This window comes from Malus sylvestris, chromosome 16 (genome assembly GCF_916048215.2).
Source record: "Malus sylvestris chromosome 16, drMalSylv7.2, whole genome shotgun sequence".
Taxonomy (NCBI): domain Eukaryota; kingdom Viridiplantae; phylum Streptophyta; class Magnoliopsida; order Rosales; family Rosaceae; genus Malus; species Malus sylvestris.
This window is the reverse complement of record NC_062275.1, coordinates 29,882,688-29,905,218: the sequence shown is the minus strand read 5'-3', so window position 1 is coordinate 29,905,218 and position 22,531 is coordinate 29,882,688. Positions and strand designations below refer to the sequence as shown.

Genomic DNA, 22,531 nt, shown 5'->3' with positions numbered 1-22,531 from the left:
ATTTCAATTCTCCCTTTTATGATTAGTGTTGCCTAATCATTAGGGCTTCCACAAACCATGAGTGACACCTAGCAGTATGTCATGGTTACCCAAGCTAAGTAGAATTGGTTGGAGAACCTATCCAGTTACAACTACAATGCAATACGGTCCTTCTCTAATACAATACTCTTGATCACATTGTTTGAATGATAGTTTGTTTCATGTCTACTATCCAATGCGATACTTCTCTATATGATTCCCTTGAATATGATTTGGAACAAACTTCCTAAGTCATATTCATTTGCTTTGGCCAAAGACTTTAGAATCATATCTTAGAGTATTCTCCTTCCACCATGGAAGGTTAGAGATCCCTTGTTGTGCATTCATATGCCTACACGACTAGATAGCTTGACCCCAACAATGTCGTGGACACTCCGATGGAATGCCGTTGACATGATCAAAGATCAAGGACCTAACCATTAGACATCTATGATGCCTCAGGTCAAAGGACTACTTTGCATATTGCAACTTTCGAGTTCTTACATGACATGTATGTTCGAACTCCTTTTTGATCGTTGTTCAGTGTACTCGATTACTCTTTCGAGCACCTATGTGTTTGTCTTAGTGTCCAACACCAAATGACTTGAGACTAGTCATACTCACGCTTGAGTCAACATAACACATACTAGCCTTAGCGGATTGTCAATGCCCAATCGGCAATCCTTGGCTAGGAACGTTTTAGGAATGAACATAAGAGAATGGTCTCGATAATCTAACTCACTTAGATCACTTGTCTCTTAGATCAAATACATCCCTAGGATTCCCTTATTGTTTAAACACAAGATACAATAAATAGTGATTAACAATAAGCTTTGCCCTTCATTAAACATATAAAAGTTTAATACATTAAGTATTCCAAAAAGCTATTACATCAAATGAGTGGCTTTGTGGGCATACTTCCAACATGAATACCATAGACGGATTGCATGTTTGATATACATTCTAACTTGAATACCACGAGTAGAATATGCATTAGGTGTTGGAAATGTGCCCTAAAACCAATCATATGATGATACTTTACGGACATTTCACATGTTAAACTAATCTAGTTTAATATCAAGAGCAAAGATTATTGTTTGAGCCGTCTCATATAAATGTTATATGCTTAAACGATAAGTCCAAGGAATATGTGATTGGGAGAATGCAATCTAAAGAAGTTAGATTCATGAGACCATTCTTTCGTAGACACATCCTAAACGTTCCTGATCATACGATTGCCAATTGGACATTGACAGTCCGTTAAGATCAGTACGTGCTGTGTATTCTCTCAGGGAAAGTGACTAGTCTCGAGTCATTGGTGTGTCAGACATCAAGACAAGTACGTAGGTGCTCAATAGAGAATGAGTTCACTGAACACGATCAACGAAGAGTTCTCATATTCATGTCACATGAGAACTCATGGTTGGGATAATGCAAAGTAGTCCTTTGACCTGAGGCATCATAGTTGTCTTGTGGTTAAGTCCTTGATCTTTGATTATGTTAAAGTCACTCCATCAGGAGGGTGTCCACGGCATAGTTGGGGTTAAGCCACTTAGCTATGGAGGCAAGTGAATGCGCAACAAGGGATCTCTAACCTTCAAACCGTTTGAGGGAGAATACTCTATGATATGATTAAGAATCTCTGGCCAGAGTATGAATAAGATTTAGGAAAGTCGTTCCAAATCACATTCAAGGTAATCATATAAGCACACGAATTACATTGGATAGTAGACATGAATAAACTATCAAACCAAACAATGTGGTCAAGAGTATTGTATTAGAGAAAGACCGTATTGCATTTGTAATCCTAAACTGAATAGGTTCTCTACCTCTTCTGATTAGCTTGGGTAACCATGATATGCTGCTAGGTGTCACTCTTAGTTTGTGGAAGCCCTAAACGTGTATAAACACTAAAGGGAGAATTGAAAGTAAGTTTCAATTCACAATCGATTTAAAAGAGTTTTAATCGCCCACTGCCTCGCTAAAAGGAACCTAATGGATAGTACACCGTGTAAGGTAGAGATTGAAGAAACAACGGAGATGAGTAAGAATAATTAAATGGTTTAATTATTTATGGCAAGGATTAATTAATATGTTAATTAATCAAACAAATAAGTTCGTTAAAGACCTCGGGATAGTTTTGGACCTTAAGGCCCAATGGGCTTCGAACGTCAAGCCCATTGACTTAAGTTGTATGACAACTTAATGAATAAAGATTCACAAGGGCCCAAAAGCCCAAATCCCTTAAAGTGGCCGGCCATGTTAGAAGAATGGTTTTTTGGTTCTTTAGGTCATTTAAAGAAGTGACTATATAAAGAACTTTATAGCCTAAAATTCATTAAGGGTTTCTTTTGGAGAAAATTGGAGAGAACATGTCTCTCCCTTTCTCTCTAAAGAGGCCGGCCCCCTTGGAGGGATTAGCTAGTAATCTTTCTCCTCCAAGGTCACTCATTTCTTCATCAATCTTACCTTGGTGTGGAGACTTAGAGGTTCTCTATTTTGAGAACTTGGAGAACCTATTCTTCCATCCAAATCCATAGATTTTAGATGCAAGGAATGAAGGCCCTCTCTTTGGGTGATTAGCCTTTGCTTATGCAAAGAGGAATCTACAAAGGTATATATATCTCAACTCACTTTGATTTGAGTTGAGTCTTGGTTCACCAATCTACTAGGCTTTGAATTTCATGGGTAATGTTTTGTTTTTGAGTGCATGCAAGCATGATTCCGCATTTTAATTGTTAAATGCATGCTATAGATGTTATTCAAATGAACATGTTTTCACAAAATCATCCTTCATTAGGAAAAACTAACCTTCAAAGTTGCATGTGTAATTCATAAGTAATTGGTAAATCTACATAGGATTGTTAAGGGAACGGCAGAACCCTAAGCTTTTATAATTTGGTTTTCAAAATGTTTTCTTTTATTTTCTTTACTTTGTTAATTTCTTTAATTGTTTTAATTTAAAATTCATTTTTAATATTCTAGGTCATAAAATCATCATTTTTTCAGTCTTTGTTTTCAAATAATTAACTAAGATTTTGGTTTTGCATATATTATTCAATCAATCTCTACGAAAAATGACCTTACTTGAGCCATTATACTACAATAACCTTGTACTCTTGCAAATATTTTTAAGTGTTTTTATTGTTACTTTTGCAAGTGGTAAAAATCCTATCAGTTGTCCTTGGAAGTTGCCACCTAAAGCATGTACTTGTTCCAACATTCCTTGATCCGTCAAGCTTGGACATGCATCCGTTGTATGCTCCATCATTGAGCACACGCCAAAAACCTGTTATGGTTGAATAACTGCTTTCTCACAAGGTTAATTAGCTTAGCAATCTGATCAAGTACTTCATTATTTGTACTAACCTCATTTACCTTGTGAGAACCTTGGCTCTTTGTTCCGAATTGTTGAGTTTGAGCAGCCATGGTGGCAATCAAAGCCCTTGCTTGTGCAGGCGTCTTGTCAATTAGAGCTACTTCAGCAGCGGAATCAAGCATAGCTCTATCATTAGGACACAATCCTTCATAGAAGTATTGCACAAGAGAAAAATATGTGAACTGGTGTTGAGGGCATGCGGCACATAGCTTCTTGTAACTCTCCCAATATTTGCATAATAGCTCCCCATGTTGTTGTTGAATGCCATATATTGCTTTTCTCAAAGTTGCAGCCTTTGAAGCAGTAAATACTTCTCCAAAAACTGGCATTGCATTTCATCCCATGTTCTGGTTGATCCTGGTGGAAGATCATATAGCCACTCTCTTGCTCCATCAGCTAATGAGAAGGGAAATGTTTTTAACTTGATTCTCTTCACTCACGCCTTCTAGCTTCATCCCTAAGCACACCATATGAAATCCCTTGAGATGTGTATGAGGATCCTCTCCTGCAAAACCATGAAATATGGGAAGGTAATGGAGCATTCCAGACTCGAGCTCAAAACCTCCATTAGTTGGATAGGTGATGCATAATGGTGTGGCAAGTCCAATAATTGCCACGAGCTGCCTCATGGAGAGGTTGACATTGGCTGCCATTTCTTGTTCCACCTTCTCTCCACTAGAGCTTGAACCTGGATGTGAAGGTCTTAGAGAAGTGTACACTATTTGTTTAAAATGAATTGGGTTCTTGAGTCGTTCAAGGCGCTCTGCTATGCTAGTTAAACGATCAAAGCCTTGGGACATGAACCCAAGTAACTAACAATATTCAAAACAAAATTAATGTATTAGTTTAAAGAAAAAATAAAACAGAAAATTAATCACACTAATTTTAATTAACAATTAGGGAAAACAATCCTCAGCGACAAGGCACCAAAATTGGTTTGCCTAAAATAAACAAGCAATTAACCTTGCACTATTAAGTCGTTATTTAGTATAGATTGAAGCAAGGGTCTTTCCTGCAGAGGATTGTTGTAAATTATTAATCGAATACACTAAAATGTTCAAAAGAAACCCTTGGAATGAAAGAATATAAAATCAAGACAGCAATTAAAAGAAAGTGTGACAAGGAGGGTTTTGAATGTTTTGATGAAATTATAAAGAGATGCAACTAAGGACATGTTAAGATCATTAACACCAAAAATGGTCTAAGCCAATACTAGGGTTACAAGTACTCACGGAGTCTTGTTGAACCTAGAGTTTGTTTCACATGTTAAGATCATTAACAGTTGTTACTTAGTGTACACATGCATGACAATTACGGATTAGACATATGATACTAACATTAGAGTCCTAGCATGCTTATGTAGTTGGCCACCTAAACAAACAAACTAAAAATCATGTTATTTAGCTCAGTGAAAAAGAAAAAAATAGTTCAATCAAGGATCATAAGGAATATAAACTGAATGTTACTAAATATAATCTAACATGTTTGGGGCTTCAAAATTGCTCCTAGTACAGAAAATTAGCTAGATATAGCACCTAGCATTTTGAACGGAAAATAAAGAAGAAAAACTACAACACTATCAATTTGTGTCTCTCTCATCACTATCTCTATGTCTATTCTATTTGTATATTCCTACACATGGCACTCCTTTCTTGTTGCTGCGCCTCTCCTTCTTTCGGAAAATGAAAATCAAGTTGGGTAGAAGTGAGTCCAAAATGGAAGATTGCTAAACCTCAAGTTAAACATGGCGGCTTCAATGTATGAAGTTGGAGATTTTGCCTTCTTTCCTTTGGCCTTGCACCACATGTCATTTCTTGTCATAAAAGCTGGAAGTACAGCCAATACAAAGTAATTGGACAGTAGCTAGAATAAACTTGGCAACTGCAACTAGTACAACTTGTAGTAGATGAGTGAATTGGTTTCTTTATTTCTTTTACTTTTATCATTTATTGTCTCCCACATGAATAATTTCCTCCTCCTTTCTTCATTTGATCCACAAAGGCTGCAGCTCTCAACTTGTTTTCCATTCATAGCAGCAAAGAGTCCAACTCATGTTTTAGAGGACAGCTGCTAAAGTTAATTCAGACATGTCTCAGTATTTTAATCACTCAGACCACTTCATTAAATAGATTATCCACAAATTTGGATATGTTAATGTAGACACAATTTGGAGTAACCTTCATGAAGAAGTCATTTTCATTTGAGAACTTTATCTTGGCGTTTTTAAACTTCACAACCCATGAACTGCAAATCTGAACAGCTGTCAGTGCGGGATGAGCTGGGGATAATATAGAGCTTTGATTGATGCCAATTTTGGATATGTTGCAGTAGACACAATTTGCAACAATGTTGATGAATATATCATCTAGATCCGAGCATTATACATTAACGGACTGATAAACAAGAACTGCTAATTCCTGCATGCTGCCACAACTTGCATGTCACAACTTGCTTATGTATCAATACCCTCATATTTGCAGCGTAAGAACTTCATTTAGACTCCAAAATTCCCATCCCAATGTTAATGTCTGTGTGTGTGTTTTCAATATGTGTTTCAATGGAGGTTGTCTTCAAAGATGGAGAGAGTTTCAGAGAGAGGAAGCTGCCAAGATGTCTCTTCGAATTTTCATTAACTTTTCACACAATACAATCTAACCGTTATATGAAGAAGGAAGGGAGATCCTTCACTCTACAACATACAATACAATCTTAGCCATTCATTGCCATCATCCTATGAGATGATGCCACTTGGCTTATTCTATTACTTAGGCTAGATACAAGATTAAAGTGCCATGTGGACTATGATCCAATGGCTCACATTCAAACAGAAACAAAACATAGAGACATGATTCTTGCTGCCAAGCTTCAGCTAAAGGGTTATACACCAACACTCCCTTCTAACCCTTTGGCTGATTTAACTCCAAGTAGCTCCCTTAGATACACAAATCGATCTTTAGGTAAAGCCTTAGTAAGTATATCTGCAATCTGCTCCTCTGTCCTGCAGTACACTAACTCAATCTCTTTGGCTTGAATTGCTTCTCGGATGAAGTGGAACTTCTTGTTGATGTGTCTTGTCTTTTGATGAAAGACTAGATTCTTTGCCATAGCAATGGCTGATGTGTTATCACACAAGATATGAGTTCCTTCCACTTGTTCTTCTCCAAAGTCTTCTAGAACAAATCTCAGCCACTTTGCTTGTGAAGTAGCCTCTGCTGCACTAACATATTCTGCTTCTGCAATAGACAGTGCCACAGTGTTTTGTTTGATTGAAGCCCATGAGAACATACCAGATCCTAGTGTGAATGCATACCCTGAAGTACTTCTCATATCATCCTCACTTCCAGCCCAATCACTATCACAATAGCCGATTAGGGTAGTAGCTTTTCCCCTTTCAAAGACAATACCAAAATCGATTGTTCCCTGGATGTATCTCAGTACCCTCTTAGCTGTTCCCATATGTTTCTTAGTGGGATTATGCATGAACCTTGCCAATATACTTGCTGCAAACATCACATCAGGTCTAGTTATAGTTAAATAGAGCAGACTTCCAACAAGCTGCCTATATTCTCCTTCATCCGCAGGTTCACTTCCATCAACTTTGCTCAACCTCTCATTCATTGCAAGTGGAGTAGCAACTGATTTGCATTCTTTCAGACCAAACTTCTCAATTAGTTTCTGTGCATATTTCTTTTGGTGTATAAAAATGCTGTTCTCAGTTTGCAGCACACCCATTCCAAGGAAATGATGTAATAAGCCCATGTCAGTCATCTCATAGTGTTTCATCATGTCATTTCTAAATTCTTCAAGCATTTGTGGACTGCTACCAGTATATACAATGTCATCTACATATAGAGAGACAATAATGATACCTGAGTCCTTACTTGTCTTAACATACAAAGTTGCCTCACTTGAACTCTTCTCAAACCCTGCACTATTGAAGTATGCATTAATCTCGTCATACCAGGCTCTTGGTGCTTGTTTCAAGCCATATAGAGCCTTGTTCAACTTGTACACCTTTGTTTCTTCACTTTCCTTCACAAAGCCTTGAGGTTGCTCAACATACACTTCTTCTTTCAGTACCCCATTGAGAAATGCAGACTTTACATCTAATTGATACAAGTTCCATTTCTTCTGTGCAGCAAGGGCAATTAAAGTTCTAATCGTATCCAACCTTGCCACAGGGGCAAAAGTTTCATTATAGTCGATTCCGGGCTTTTGTGAATAGTCTTTAGCCACCAGCCGAGCTTTATTCTTCTGCACAGTGCCATCCAGATTAAGTTTGGTCTTATAGACCCATTTAACACCAATAACAGGCTTGTCATATGGTCTCTCAACAAGCTACCATGTGTTGTTCTTCTCAATCATGTCCAATTCAGTTTTCATTGCACTCCTCCATGAATCATCTTTAGCTGCATCCTCATAACTTTCTGGTTCAATAACACACATGTTGCATTGAGACATGATTTCATTGATACTTCTCCATTTCTTCGGTGTATCATCATAAGTTGGAGATCTCTCAGGCACATTCTCACTTTGAGAAACATTGTATTCTTCAAACTGAGAATTTTCATCAACCTCACAGATTTCATTAGCATTCTTATGTTCAGTGATAACTGGAAATGTCACTCCAGTATCTATATTGCAGTTCCAATCCCAAAAATTATCCTCATCAAATGTGACATCCCTTGAGAGAACAATCTTTCTTGAAATGGGATCAAACAATCTGTAGCCCTTCTCACTTGAACCATAGCCTACAAAGATACACTTGTGACTGTTTTCTCCCAGTTTATGTCTGAGATTGGAAGGTATATGCACATAGCACAATGAGCCAAATATCTTCAAATGAGCTATTCCAGGTTTTCTACCATTGTAAGCTTCAAATGGGGTTGACTTCTTCAAAGCTTTGGTAGGACACCTATTGATCAAATAGACTGCAGTATTCACTGCTTCTGCCCAAAATGCATATGGAAGATTTTTTTCATGTAGCATTGACTTTGCCATCTCCACCATAGTCCTATTCTTTCTTTCGGACACTCCATTTTGTTGAGGAGTGTAGGCCATAGTCAATTGTCTCTGAATTTCTTGTCCATTACAGTATTTGTCAAACTCTGCAGAAAGGAATTCTCCTCCTCGATCACTCCTGAGACATTTAACCTTATATCCACATTGTAACTCAGTCATTGCCTTGAACTTTTTGAAGCATTCAAACGCTTCATACTTGTTTCTCAAAAAATACACCCATGACATCCTTGTGCAGTCATCTGTAAACAACAAAAAATATTTGTTTCCAGAATGAGACTCTACTTGCATTGGACCACAGATATTTGTATGAATCAACTCCAGTGGATCTTTAGCTCTCCAAGTCGATTGAGAGGGGAATGAGTCTCTGTGTTGTTTACCCAACATGCAACCTTCACACACACTTTGGGACATTTCTAGTTTAGGTAATCCATGCACCAACCCCTGTTCCTCAAGTACCTTGAGACTTCTCTCATTCAAATGACCCAACCTCTTATGCCATATTTGAGAACAATGTGTGATACCTGCTCTTAGTGCATACTGTGTTGCAGGCAACATTGTCAAAGGAAAACATCGATTGTTGGTCATATGTACCCTCACTACTAAATTATCCAGTGACCATCCATAAAAAATATTCACTACATCACCTCCAAACAACAAATAATAACCGTTTTCCATCATTTGTCCTACACTTAGAAGGTTTTCCTCAAGTCCAGGAACAAGCATTACTTCTTGTATATATTTTCTTCCCAATTTAGTTTCAATCACCAAGGTTCCCTTTCCTGCCACTTGACAAATTTCTCCAGTTCCCATCTTTACTTTGGAGGTCAAATCTCTCTGAACATTGACCAATAATCTCTCATCTCCTGTCATGTGGTTACTACAACCACTATCAATGTACCATGAGTTATTGACTTGCACATCGGTCACTGCATTGCAGGCATAAAACAGTGATCCTATTTCTCCCATTTGCTTCACATAATTAACTTTCTGCACTCCTTTATTCTCATGACAGTCTCTCATAGAATGACCTGGCTTACCACAGCTTGTGCACTTTGGTTTACCTTCATACCAACACTTCCCATAGTGCAACCTGTCACACCACTTACAATCACCCTGAACATTGTTTTGCTTCTGGACATAATTAGGCCTATGATCCCAATTCCTTTGAGTATTGTTCTGTCTTTGAGGATAATTAGGTTTGTGATCCCAATTCCTTTGAGTATTACTCTGCTTCTGAACATGGTTTGGTTTATAATCCCAATTTTTTCCCCTTGATTTCCAACTCTCTTGAGACCTTTGATTCCCAGAAAATCCACCACTTTTGACACCCTTAGATGCTACATTTAAACTTGCAAATGCCCTCTCAGTCGAATACTCAGTATGTAAATCAAGCCTCTGTTCGAATCCTTTTAGAGAAGCTACCACCTCTTGAACCTCAATAATTTCAAGGTCTCTAGAATGCTCAATTACAGAACAAATTGCATCATATGTTTTCGGAAGACTAATAAGTAATTTCTGCACAATTCTCTCCCTAGATAGTTCTTCTCCATAACTTTTCATTTGATTAATGATATTAAACAATCTAGAGAGATACACAGATAATGATTCACTATCCTTCATACGAGTATATTCAAAATCTCTACATAAACCTTGCAATTTTACATTTCTTACTTGTTTATCTCCTCGGAATTCACCCTTTAGAACATCCCAAGCTCCTTTGGATGTCTCTTCATTCACGATTCTGGGAAAGATCTGATCCGATACTGCACCTTGTATCATTCCAAGCACACGAGCATCCTTCATCAGGATCTCACTGAACGACACTCCATCCGTCGTCTCCTTCTTTGTCTCATCGACCACAGCTTTCTCAGACTTCGGATCTGGTGGTTCAAACCCATTTTCTACCAGCTCCCACAAACCATACGATTTCAGTATAGTTGTCATACGAATCTTCCAAAATTCATAGTTCTCTCCATTGAAGACGGGAGCTCTAAGTTTGACATTGCCGGACCCAGCCATATGAGACTTGGATACACGAAATCACAATTTCCAGATTCGATTGAAGCTCAAAGATGTAGCTCAATCGCACAGATTTCACGCCCAGATTAGACGATGAAACCAGGCTTTGAGGCCATGTGTGTGTTTTCAATATGTGTTTCAATGGAGGTTGTCTTCAAAGATGGAGAGAGTTTCAGAGAGAGGAAGCTGCAAAGATGTCTCTTCGAATTTTCATTAACTTTTCACACAATACAATCTAACCGTTATATGAAGAAGGAAGAGAGATCTTTCACTCTACAACATACAATACAATCTTAGCCATTCATTGCTATCATCCTATGAGATGATGCCACTTGGCTTATTCTATTACTTAGGCTAGATACAAGATTAAAGTGCCATGTGGACTATGATCCAATGGCTCACATTCAAACAGAAACAAAACATAGAGACATGATTCTTGCTGCCAAGCTTCAGCTAAAGGGTTATACACCAACACCCAAGTGCAGTCCACACATACCATCCAATCCAAGTCCAAAGCAGCTCATTTCTACTCAATTTAACCTTCTTTGGTCAGTTTTGGCAATTGGACATGAAATCAAAAAATTAATACCATAAAAAATTAAAACAAATGGAAATTAACTAAATAAACTAGAGAACTAAGATAACAAAGTTACAGAAATATGTTCTTATTAGTCAAGCCCTTTCCGAGGCTAAGACTGCTGTTAGGAAAGGCGAAGGCCCTTTCCAAGGCTGAGAATGCTGGTGAGGAAGGTAATCCAGATCGTTTCCGAGACTATGGCTGCAGTGGAAAAGGTGATCCGGACCATTTCAGAGGCCGAGGCTGTAGTGGGAAAAGGCAGTGGCGATGTAGAGGACATGTTTGTTAATGACGTGGGTATGCATGCTGGAGTTCCCATGTAGGTTTTGTATACACGCCTTGGTTGCGACGGGAAATGAAGGAGGTTGCCTTTTCCGTAGTTAGCATTGCATGAGGATTAGTGACGACTTGCTTTATTACGGATTATGTGTGCGTGTGTGATCAGGTTGCTTTCTAGCGTGCTAACTTGTTCCGGATAAATGTTGGCATGTTTTGTATTGTCATACTATGCATGCATGAGTCAGGTTGCTTTCTAGCGTGAATTTTCCATATCATTCCATTGTGATTTTCTTCTTCTCTACTTCCTTTATTTTGCATGATTAATGATTTTCCTTTGCAGGTGGCTGACAACAGCTCGAGCGTGAATGTCCTTTTACCAGCACTGAGTTCAGACAAGTGTTTGGTTATGCCTGAGGGTTTTAAGTTTGCAATGACTATAAGGCTTGGATATCTAGCCCCCAAGTGCATGTTATCAGGAATACTTTAAATCGATGCTAGCCTCCACGCTTGATTTTGCATGACAATTCGCTTATGTACTTATTGTTTTCACTTGAAATTTCATTTTCTTTAATAGCGTTGGATGCTTGAGCATGCGAATGGAATTGAATTTGGCTTTGATGGATCTGAAGGAAACTTCCAGCATTGGTGAATGAAGTTTAGGTTCCCGGGGGAAGCTTCCAACACTGCCTTTTCTTGGGTGAAGCTTCATGCATAGCTGAACGAAGTTTTCGTTGCCTGGGGAAGCTACCTGCACTACCGAACGAAGATTTAATAGCCTAGGGAAGCTTCCTGACTGCCAATTGAAGTTTTAGTTCCCAGGAAAGCTTCTTACACTGCTACACAAAGTTTTTGTTGCCTGGGGAAGCTTCATGCATTGCTGAACGAAGATTTAGTTGCCTAGAGAAGCTTCATGACTGCCGAATTAAGTTTTAGTTCCCAGGGGAAGCTTCCTGCATTGCTGAACAAGGTTTTAGTTGCCTAGGGAAGCTTCCTGACTGACAAATGAAGTTTTGGTTCCTAGGGAAAGCTTCCTGCACTGCTGATCGAAGTTTTAGTTGCATGGGGAAGCTTTTAGAGCTCTACCGGCAGTTAGAAACATAACCTTAAATTCTCTTTTCTCGGCACTAGCATAGTTTAGCTTGGTATAGATCTTCATGCGGTTATGATTATAGCATGCTTGCTTGATTGAGAGTGAATTTATTGTCAATCACCCAAACTTGGAATAACTTAAGAGCATAGTGATGAATCATAGACGAGCGAGGGATTATGAGATGGGTTCTTGCGTGATTGGATTTCGGCTATGATGTTGTCTTCATTTTCTTTGCATTGCTTGGCATGAGCTCAATTGATCCCTAGAGCATGAGCTTGTCTATTTTCTTCGTTTGCTTGGCATGTCATATTGAAAAGTTTGCCTAAGCAGCTTTCAGCACGTCATTTTTTTTTCTTTCCCTCCGGCAGCTGCTTGGTTTGAACCAGGTTGCTAATGCTGGCAGAGCTAGTAATCATCCAATTTTCGGCAACACCAACATACTCATCGGAGTTCCAGGGTTCTATTGATGGTGCCACTGGCTCAAACAATAGAAAGTCATGAGAATGAAATGTGTCATGTGACTAGGTGCTAGTAAAGAATAGATAATTTTTGAACTAATGTCGATAAGTTAGTATAAATTGATGTGCATGCATAGACCACATATTAAAATGGGGAGTCAACCTATTTTAAGATGTTAAGCATGGGTCGTATTCTTCAAAAATAAAAATTTTATGACTAACAATTTGTAGATATGAATATGTCATATAAAGTCGTGATGGTCACGTCTTGGTATAGAAGGATGTATGTTACCGACATAATCAATTTGCACTTGTAATTAGTATAGTTTAAAAAATAAAATGATGCATGTTGGCCAGTGCAGCATGATAGGACCAAGCTAGTGCCAAATGGAATAGGTTAGAAGAGTGCTTATCTTCTGTAAGGAGCTCAACTCAAAGAAGTTGTTATTAGCAGTGATGTGGATGATGTGGCTACACGAGAGGCGGCCCGCATGACAACTTTGACAATAGCATGAATAGAATTTTACGGCTTTATTTTCATGTATTCCATAATTCTAAATATAAGTACATACAATCCTTATTGCATAAGGAAACAAAAGGATACAAATACAACCTTCCTAAAACATGACTCTAATATTTACACAAACGGTATTGACACGATCTTCTCCTCAAACTTCTCTTTAATGAAATTTCGATAAACCTCAACATGCTTGGTCCTATCATGCTGCACTGGATTCTCGACTCATGCCGACTTATTATCACAAAACAATTTCATCATCTCGTCCTGTTTAAAACCAAGACCCCAAAGCAACTTCTGTAACTAAAGAACCTCACATATGCCATGCACCATACCCTTATATTCGGCCCCAACAAAAGACCGTGACACCACCTTCTGTTTTTTGCTTCACCAAGTAACCAAATTACCTCCAACAAATGTAAAATACCCAGACGTAGACCGTCTATCAGTCACATCACTTGCCAAATCAACATCAGTAAATCCCTCAATCCTCATGTGATCATGACACTTACACAAAATCCCCTTTCCTGGGGCAGACTTCAAATAAGCCAAAATTCTCATAACTACTGCCATATGATCCATACTCGGTGAATGCAGGAACTGACTCACCACACTCACTGCATAGGTAATATCAGGACGAGTGTGAGACAAATAAATTAGTCTCCCTACCAGTCTCTGATATCTACCTTTGTCAACCGATTTCTGGTCGGGATAAATCCCTAAATAGTGTTTCTCTACAATAGGAGTGTCTACCGGTTTACATCCAAGTATGCATGTCTCCTTCAATAAATCCAGAACATATTTACGTTGAGACAAGAAAATACCTCGAGATGACCGTGCTACTTCAACTCCAAGGAAATATTTTAAATCTCCCAAATTCTTCATCTCAAATTCGATGGCAAGGCTTGCTTCCAACTTTATCATTTCTTCCGAATCATCACCAGTTATTATCATGTCATCCACATAATTAATAAAAGCTGCCACTTTACTACTTCTCTGTTTTGTAAGCAAAGTATGGTTAGAGTGACTCTGATAATACCCATTCCTTCTCATAACCTGAGTAAATCTCCCGAATCAAGCACAAGGTGATTGCTTAAGCCTATAAAGAGACTTTCGCAACCTACATACTCTAGTTTTCCCTCCGGCATTATACCCCGGAGGAAAATCCATATACACTTCTTATTCCAAATGCCCAAGAAGAAAAACATTCTTGATAGGGATTTTACTACTCATGTGAACGGGCTAAAAACTCCTATTATACTTGCAAGAATCACAAGGTTGTTGTATTATAAACGGATCTCGCAAGGTCGTTCTCCACAGGGATTATTAAATAATTCAAAGCAAACCAAGTTTCAATTAGTTATTGTAAAGTAGAAATTGAGGTGATTGATTTTATAACCTACTTAAAATAAAAACGAATTTAATTAATTAAAATAAACAATCTGCAATATTAGAACTGGGGGAAAAAGAAAATAGTTTTGGAAGAATCAAATTAAGAAAGCACTAGGGTTCCACCATCACCTAGCAATCCTATGAACTTTTACCAATTACTTATGATCTGCACATGCCACTTTGAAGGTTAGGTTTTCCTAATTTATATTTTACTTGGAACCTCCAACATAGAACGTATATCTAACTGTAACCCGTCTGGACATTCAGATCAAATCTGAACATGAAAGACTCATTATGCTTTATGAAAACCCTTTGAAAAACCATGCAATCCTTAAGACGTGATGTTCATCCTAAGTGAAATTACATTTATTAATCACAAGACGCCATCATCAATTTCAGGGAACCTTTCGACCAAAATTCATCAAATTACTTTTCTAAAGATCCTAATGGTGATAAGGCATTAAGACAATTAGATAGTTTTTATCCCGGTAATTAACAATTCAAAATATGCATGCAATCAATCATAAGCAATTAAATAAAAATCACATATTCATGCTAAGGCTCAAGGCTTCACCCTAGCAAAAGAATTTAGTTACGCATATTCATAATTGAAATCATAGAAAATATTATCAAGAAAATGGCGCCGTTGCCGGGGATTGTTTTAAATAATTTGTGCATATCAACTCTTAGTTAATTATTTTTGTACATATCTTTTTATTATATTGCTGATTTTGTTTGGTAGGTTACAATTTGTTTCTTTTTTAGCAGTGCAACAATGGAATTTGCAGTTCCCCTTGAATTCAATTAATACCCGGTGGACCACCTATTTGGGTGTCATTAGCAGAAAAGGGTTATTATGGATTAAAGCCTACAGTTTGTGCTCTTTGCAATTCAAGGACCCATGATATTTTGCAATGTCCTGAGAGGAAATATTTTCTAGATTATGTCCAAGAGTATATATATATGAGAAACGATTCAAAATGGAACTGGAATAATCCCCATTCAGAGTTCTACACTCAAAGTTTGAAAGAGCATCTTTGGCAATATTTTGAGCAGCTTAATGTGCCACAAGAGCTTACAGTGGAGGACAAGCTTTCTAAATTGTTGGAATTAACTGACTTATACAATGAAATAACCAATGAAGGATTTCTGATTCAAGCATTAAACTATGGGAATAGCTTTAATGATCAAGAGGAGATTGGTGCAGGAATTGAAGAGCAATCTGCCACCCATTCACGTCCAGGGGAGAAAGCAGCATATGCTGATCTTATAATCCCACCAGAACTGAGTGCTACCCATGTTCATGTGCCACCAAAACCTTTCCCACAAAGCCTGCAGGAAGACATGAGTGTTAATATGTTAGGTGGGGTTCACACAAATTCAACATCTAATATGTTGCATGATCAGCTCTCTAACACACTGTTGGAGACAGGGCAGATGACTACTAATACAATTTATGTTGCTGAATTGGATGGTCCATGATATGATAATAACTAACACTCAAATTAACCCTCTTTTTATCAATTGTAGCAAAGTATGTAAGTAGGAATCGTTCTAGGCCGGGGATTAGGAGGGATTGCTAAATCACTTGAAAACTGACTCAAATACGTAAAAACAAGTTTAAAACACTAAGCTAGACTCAAAGAATGCAAAACTAAACTTTAAAACACCAAAACAAACCAAAAGACTCAAAACAGCAAACAAACACTCAAAACTGCCTTAAAAACACTTTATGGGCAGTTTTTGACACCAAGGAAGAATTTGGACGAAAATTGGTTATAACTTGACTCAAGACACTTAAAAACACAAACTAAATTGATTTCTAACTAATATGACTCAACAAAGTAAAGGGGGATTGATTTTGGACGAATTTAAAAACAAAACAAGTAAACTAAACTAAACAGATTTTAAAACGAAATTGGTTAGAGTGAATGGATGGAAGGCTAGCTAAGGGGTTCTTCTCCACACATGTCACACTTGCATACAAAACGATTTCCAATTGCTTCTCAATAAACCATGAATTCTCAACGCCCCAAGTTAATTAGGTCCGCTTAAATTAACCCTCAGATTTTCCTTAAATTATTGAATTGGATGAATTGCATACGACAACCCAAAGCATTCCCCACAAGTTCCCTACATGAAAGCGCATAATAGAGACACATGCAAGAATCATTAAGTTCTATGAAAACCATAAGCATTGACGAGGCACTTGTTACTATGAATTGCATGAAACTTATGCCAAGAATTTACTTAACACGATTGTGATCAACAACCTTTACTACTTGTGAATATAAGTTCATAACAATTAATTGAAATTCCCTTATATCCTAGCATCAAATTCATGCATGCAAATTAAGCGGGCCCTCTTAACCAACATACACAAACCAGTTTTAATTCATATAGATAAGTAAATTGAATTCACAACTTATGAAACACAATTAGAAGTAATCAAATCATATAGCAAGCATAAACATGGTTTTGAATCCCCCCTAGCCAAGGGGGGGTTTAGTTCCTCATACTCGCAAAGCAACGATACATAAATTTAGAAATTAAAATCCAAAGAAAGAAAACACCTAGAATGCTCCAACTTGGCAGCAAGCGCATCAACGATTTCTCCTTCTTCCTTGCTGCGGCAAAGAAGTTTATAACAGGTTTTGGGTGGTATTTATGGTGTAGAATGGATGGGGAATGGTATGGAAAGGTTTAGGGTTGATGGGTGATGCGGCAAGGGGTTGTTTTTGGCAGAAATTTGGGAGAATGGTGGTGGAAGGCTGCGGCAAAGGGCAAGGCAGATTTCTGGCGTGAATTGTGAATTATGAGAGGTGGTATTTAGCCAAAGGGTTAATATGAGTATATATAGGCACTTCAAACCCTAGGGGAATCAGATATGGACTTGTATAATTAAAACCCATCAGGAAAAGGCTTAAAATAATCAGATTTTGAATGGGAAAAGGCCTCCTAGGTGCGGCAGGTAAGGGATAGGGTGGATAAGGCTTCTAGAAAGCCTTGCAAGGCAAGGAAATCAGATTTCTAGAAGGGAATAGGTGCGGCACTAAGGGATAAGGCTGATTGTGAAGGGATAAGGTGTCCTAAAGTGTTTAGGACTCCTCTTTGGAGCTGAAATCTTTGTACATTAGGATTAGGAAAGTTTGCCTTTGTCAATCCTTCATCATCTTGGATTCCTTTTCCTTCTTGGACTTGGAAAACTTCTTTGTTGCTGAAACTTGATGCCATTTGGATTTAACTTTCCTACTTCAAGTAGGAAACCTTGTTTGAGTAGGAATCTTCATCTTCTAGGAATCCCAATTCCACTAGGAAACCTATTTCAACTAGGAATCCTAATTCAACTAGGATTCCATCTTCAATTAGGGACTTTCCTACTTTAACAAGGAAACCTTGTTCAAGTAGGAAACATCATCTTCAAATCTTCAATTTTGTCCATCCTCTTGGCTCCAAGCATATGATGTCCTTTCCAAGCTCTAATTTGCTCCAAAAGGCTCCAAAATGCATCCTTTTGCATACTTTGCCCTTATAGACTGAAAACACATAAAACTAGCTTAAAAGACTACTTTAACTAAGGAAAAACTATGTAAATGCACAAGAACAAGCTAACTAAGGTGCATAAATATGCCCCTATCAGTCCAGCAGTACAAGCATTCAAATTTAAAGAAAATCTAGGCGGGTCATACAAGCAAACTATGATCCATAAGGAAACAAAGAAAAAGCTTAATGGCAACCTAATTCTTCGTCAAGAAATTCGGCCAATGCAGAAATTGTGGGTCTTAAACACAAGGTTTAAGTTAGTTCGATGAAGATGTAAACATTGCTGGAAGGGATCCTATTTTATTATAACATTTCATTCACATAGAAGGGCTAATATGAAGGATTCAACCACTTCCCTGAAACACATAATTGACAAACATCACCTCATTCCGTACCTACTGTTGTTGTACGATGATATCAAGGAGTGGTTGATTATAAGAGAACAAGTGATGTGATCATCAATTCATTCCTTTACGTCTAGCTATAGACATTAACTACAACGCTTATTGGGAGGCAACCCAATTTTTCTAAACTCTTTTCTTTTTATTTTCGTTCATTTTATTTTCTTCCTTCTAGTCTTTATCACAAAAAACAAAAAAAAAAAAAACAAAAAAAAAAAACAAAAACAAAATCAAAAAATTGAAAAACACAAAAACAACAATTGTTTTTCGTTAATTAGTATTTTATTTTGGGATTTACTCTAATTAGATTTTAAATCTGTGTTTTTTGCAGGTTGCATTTGGACTCGAAGGGCCCTAAATATCCATTATGCGCGCAAAATTCAACTAAATCATGCTTTCAACAGCATTCATTCATCCACATTCATCAGACCTCAACGGATGAAAATTAGTTCTGAAATACTCACAGTGGGGGTTTACTGTGCTACTTTCTGCCTTGTTTGGAAACTTTCGCTCACTCTCTCTCACTTACAAATTCCATTACATACAAGTTTGGGGGTGGACCAAGCAACACAGAGGAAGGCATTTGTCAACTCCAGCATTTAGATCCAGATTTATGTTATGTTTTTGCTAAACATTCATCTAATGGAGGCATGCAAGCACAACAAATACATGGCATAAGTATAGTAGATCTATGGACGCATGCATAGACAAAAATTTACAGAGGCGAACTACAATTATCAGAGTTCCAGGTGGGCCATCATCCTAATGCTATGAAGAAATCCCAGCCAATACAGTGAAGGAAGCATGTTTTATACCCTTTTAATTCTGAATCTGAGGATCTCGTGAAATCCACCAGTTTCTTGTCCACCGGATTTCGGGTTTGCTGTCCTTCATGTTCTTCATCTTTGCTATCACAGTCGCTTCTAGGGCTCTTGCACATATAGCACACATGCATGAGAATTTTTTTCCTTGTTTTCTTTCTAACCTGCACTTTGAAGCACGCTCATGAAAATCAGATATACCGGGAAGAACAATTTACCTTTATGATTGCTGGGATTTCGAGTTTCTGAGCCTTAGAACCGTCGACATTTCCATGGGGCAGTACAATCTGACGACTGGGGTCATCTTTGATTTGAGAGGTCCACCATAGTTTTAATTTTGTGAGATGGTAGAGAAATGAAGCTGAGATAGGCTAAGGTTTGAGAGTAAGATGGAGAGAACCCCCACAGCTCTGGGCTCGAGGTGAAATGTTAGAAAGAAAGGGAGAAAACGAATGCTAAACCTTAATTTATATGGGGAACTGTTAAGGTTTTTCCCCCGTGAACACTACATGGGTGGAGCTTCGCATTGGCATCAGCGCTCCTAGTTTCGTTCAGGCCACGGGGTCAAGTCTCTATATCAATGAATTAGTGCTTTCTTTTTCATTATTTTTCCAGCGCATATTCTCCTTGCACCAGGTCACCACTTCAAATCCCAAGTGTCTCCATCTCCTTGTCTTTTCTTTTACTTTCTGTTTTCTTTGTTATTTTATACTTTCTTTTATTGTTTCTTTCTTTTATTTGCTATTCTGTTTTCCTAGTTTATTTTCTCTGTCTATGTTTGCTATTTTACGTTTTCAAGGTTTTAATATTTTTGTTTTCTTTTGTTTATTTTCCACACCTTGAGGACAAAGTGTGAAATAAGTTTGGGGGTGGGAAAGTAAATTTTAGGCTTTTACTTTTTTTATGTCAGCTAAGAATTTTCATTCTTTTTAAGTTAATATCCATAGATTATTTTAAACGTTAGAACAAATGGACATGGTGAAGATTAATCCCATAGTAGAGTTTTTTCTATTTATTGTTACTTAGAAACTAATTCATGAATTATACTTTGAACTTTGCACATCACACCAATATGGTTTGTGGGGAGTGAGATTAAAACACTTACTTTTAGTCTAAGTTTATTTTTAATTTTTGATTTAAGTAAAGTCAGTTATTATTGTGTTATAAAGTAATAGTTGTCTCACCTGAGGTTTTGCCTAGTAACCGGGCTATGTTGGAAATGTGCCCTAAAACCAATCATATGATGATACTTTACGGACATTTCAAATGTTAAACTAATCTAGTTTAACATATAAAGGGCAAAGATTATTGTTTGAGCCGTCTCATATAAATGTTATATGCTTAAACGATAAAGTCCAAGGAATATGTGATTGGGAGAATGCAATCTAATGAAGTTAGATTAATGAGACCATTCTTTCGTAGACACATCCTAAATGTTCCTGATCATAGGATTACCAATTGGGCATTGACAGTCCGTTAAGATCAGTACGTACTGTGTCTTCTCTCAGGGAGAGTGACTAGTCTCGAGTCATTGGTGTGTGTGACATCAAGACAAGTACGTAGGTGCTCAATAAGAGAATGAGTTCACTGAACGTGATCAACGAAGAGTTCTTATATTCCATGTCACATGAGAACTCATGGTTGGGATAATGCAAAGTAGTCCTTTGACCTGAGGCATCACAGTTGTCTTGTGGTTAAGTCCTTAATCTTTGATTATGTCTAATTCACCCCCTAGGGGTGTCACGGCATCGTTGGGGTTAAGCCACTTAGCTATGGAGACAAGTAAATGCGCAACAAGGGATCTCTAACCTTCAAACAGTTGAGGGAGAATACTCTATGATATGATTTGGAATCTCTGGCCAGAGTATGAATGAGATTGGGGAATGCGTTCCAAATCACATTCAAGGAAATCATATAAGCAAATGAATCACATTGAATAGTAGACATGAATAAATAAACTATCATACCAAACAATGTGGTCAAGAGTATTAGATTAGAGAAGGACCGTATTGCATTTGTAATCCCGAACTGAATAGGTTCTCTAACCTCTTCTGATTAGCTTGGGTAACCATGACATGCTGCTAGGCGTCAACCATGGTTTGTGGAAGCCCTATACGTGTATAACCACTAAAGGGAGAATTGAAAATTGTTTCAATTCACAATCGATGTAAAATTGTTTTAATCGCCCACTGCCTCGCTAAAAGGAACCTAATGGATCGCACACCGTAAAAGGTAGAGATTGGAGATTAAACGGAAATGAGTAAGAATGATTAAATGGTTTAATCATTTAATTTATGGCAAGGATTAATTAATATGTTAATTAATCAAACGAATAAGTTCGTTAAAGACCTCGGGATAGTTTTGGACCTTAAGGCCCAATGGGCTTCGAACGTCAAGCCCATTGACTTAAGTTGTATGACAACTTAATGAATAAAGATTCACAAAGGCCCAAAAGCCCAAAATTCCCAAGGTAGGCCGGCCATGAAGATGAATTAGGGTTGTTTGGTTATTTAGGTCACTTAAAGAAGTGACTATATAAATGACTTTATAACAAAATATTCAAAAGTGTGATTAAGGGTTTATTTTGGGTGAAAATGGGTGAGAATTGTCTCTCCATTTTCTCTCTAAAGAGGCTAACACCTTGGAGGGTACATCTAGCAATCCTACTACTCCAAGGTCACTCATTTCTTCTACAATCTAACCTTGGTGAAGAGACTTAGAGGTTCTCAATTTTGGGAACTTGGAGAACCTATTCTTCCATCCAAATCCATGGATCTAAGAAGCAAGGAATGAAGGCCCTATCTCTTTGGGTGATTAGCCTTTGCTTATGGAAAGAGGAATCTACAAAGGTATTAATTTCAACTCACTTTGTTTTGAGTTGATTATTGGTTCACCAATCTACTAGGCTTTGAATTTCATGGTAATGTTTTGTTTTTGAGTGCATACAAGCATGATTCCGCCTTTAATTTGTTAATTGCATGCTATAGATGTTATTCAAATGAACATGTTTTTCAA

The 22,531-nt window shown here is 37.6% G+C and overlaps 1 pseudogene; it reads left to right on the top strand.

Moving 5' to 3' along the window:
* The first annotated feature begins 15,526 nt into the window (after nt 1–15,526).
* On the top strand, nt 15,527–16,233 carry LOC126609275 (uncharacterized; annotated as a pseudogene).
* Nucleotides 16,234–22,531: the final 6,298 nt, after the last annotated feature.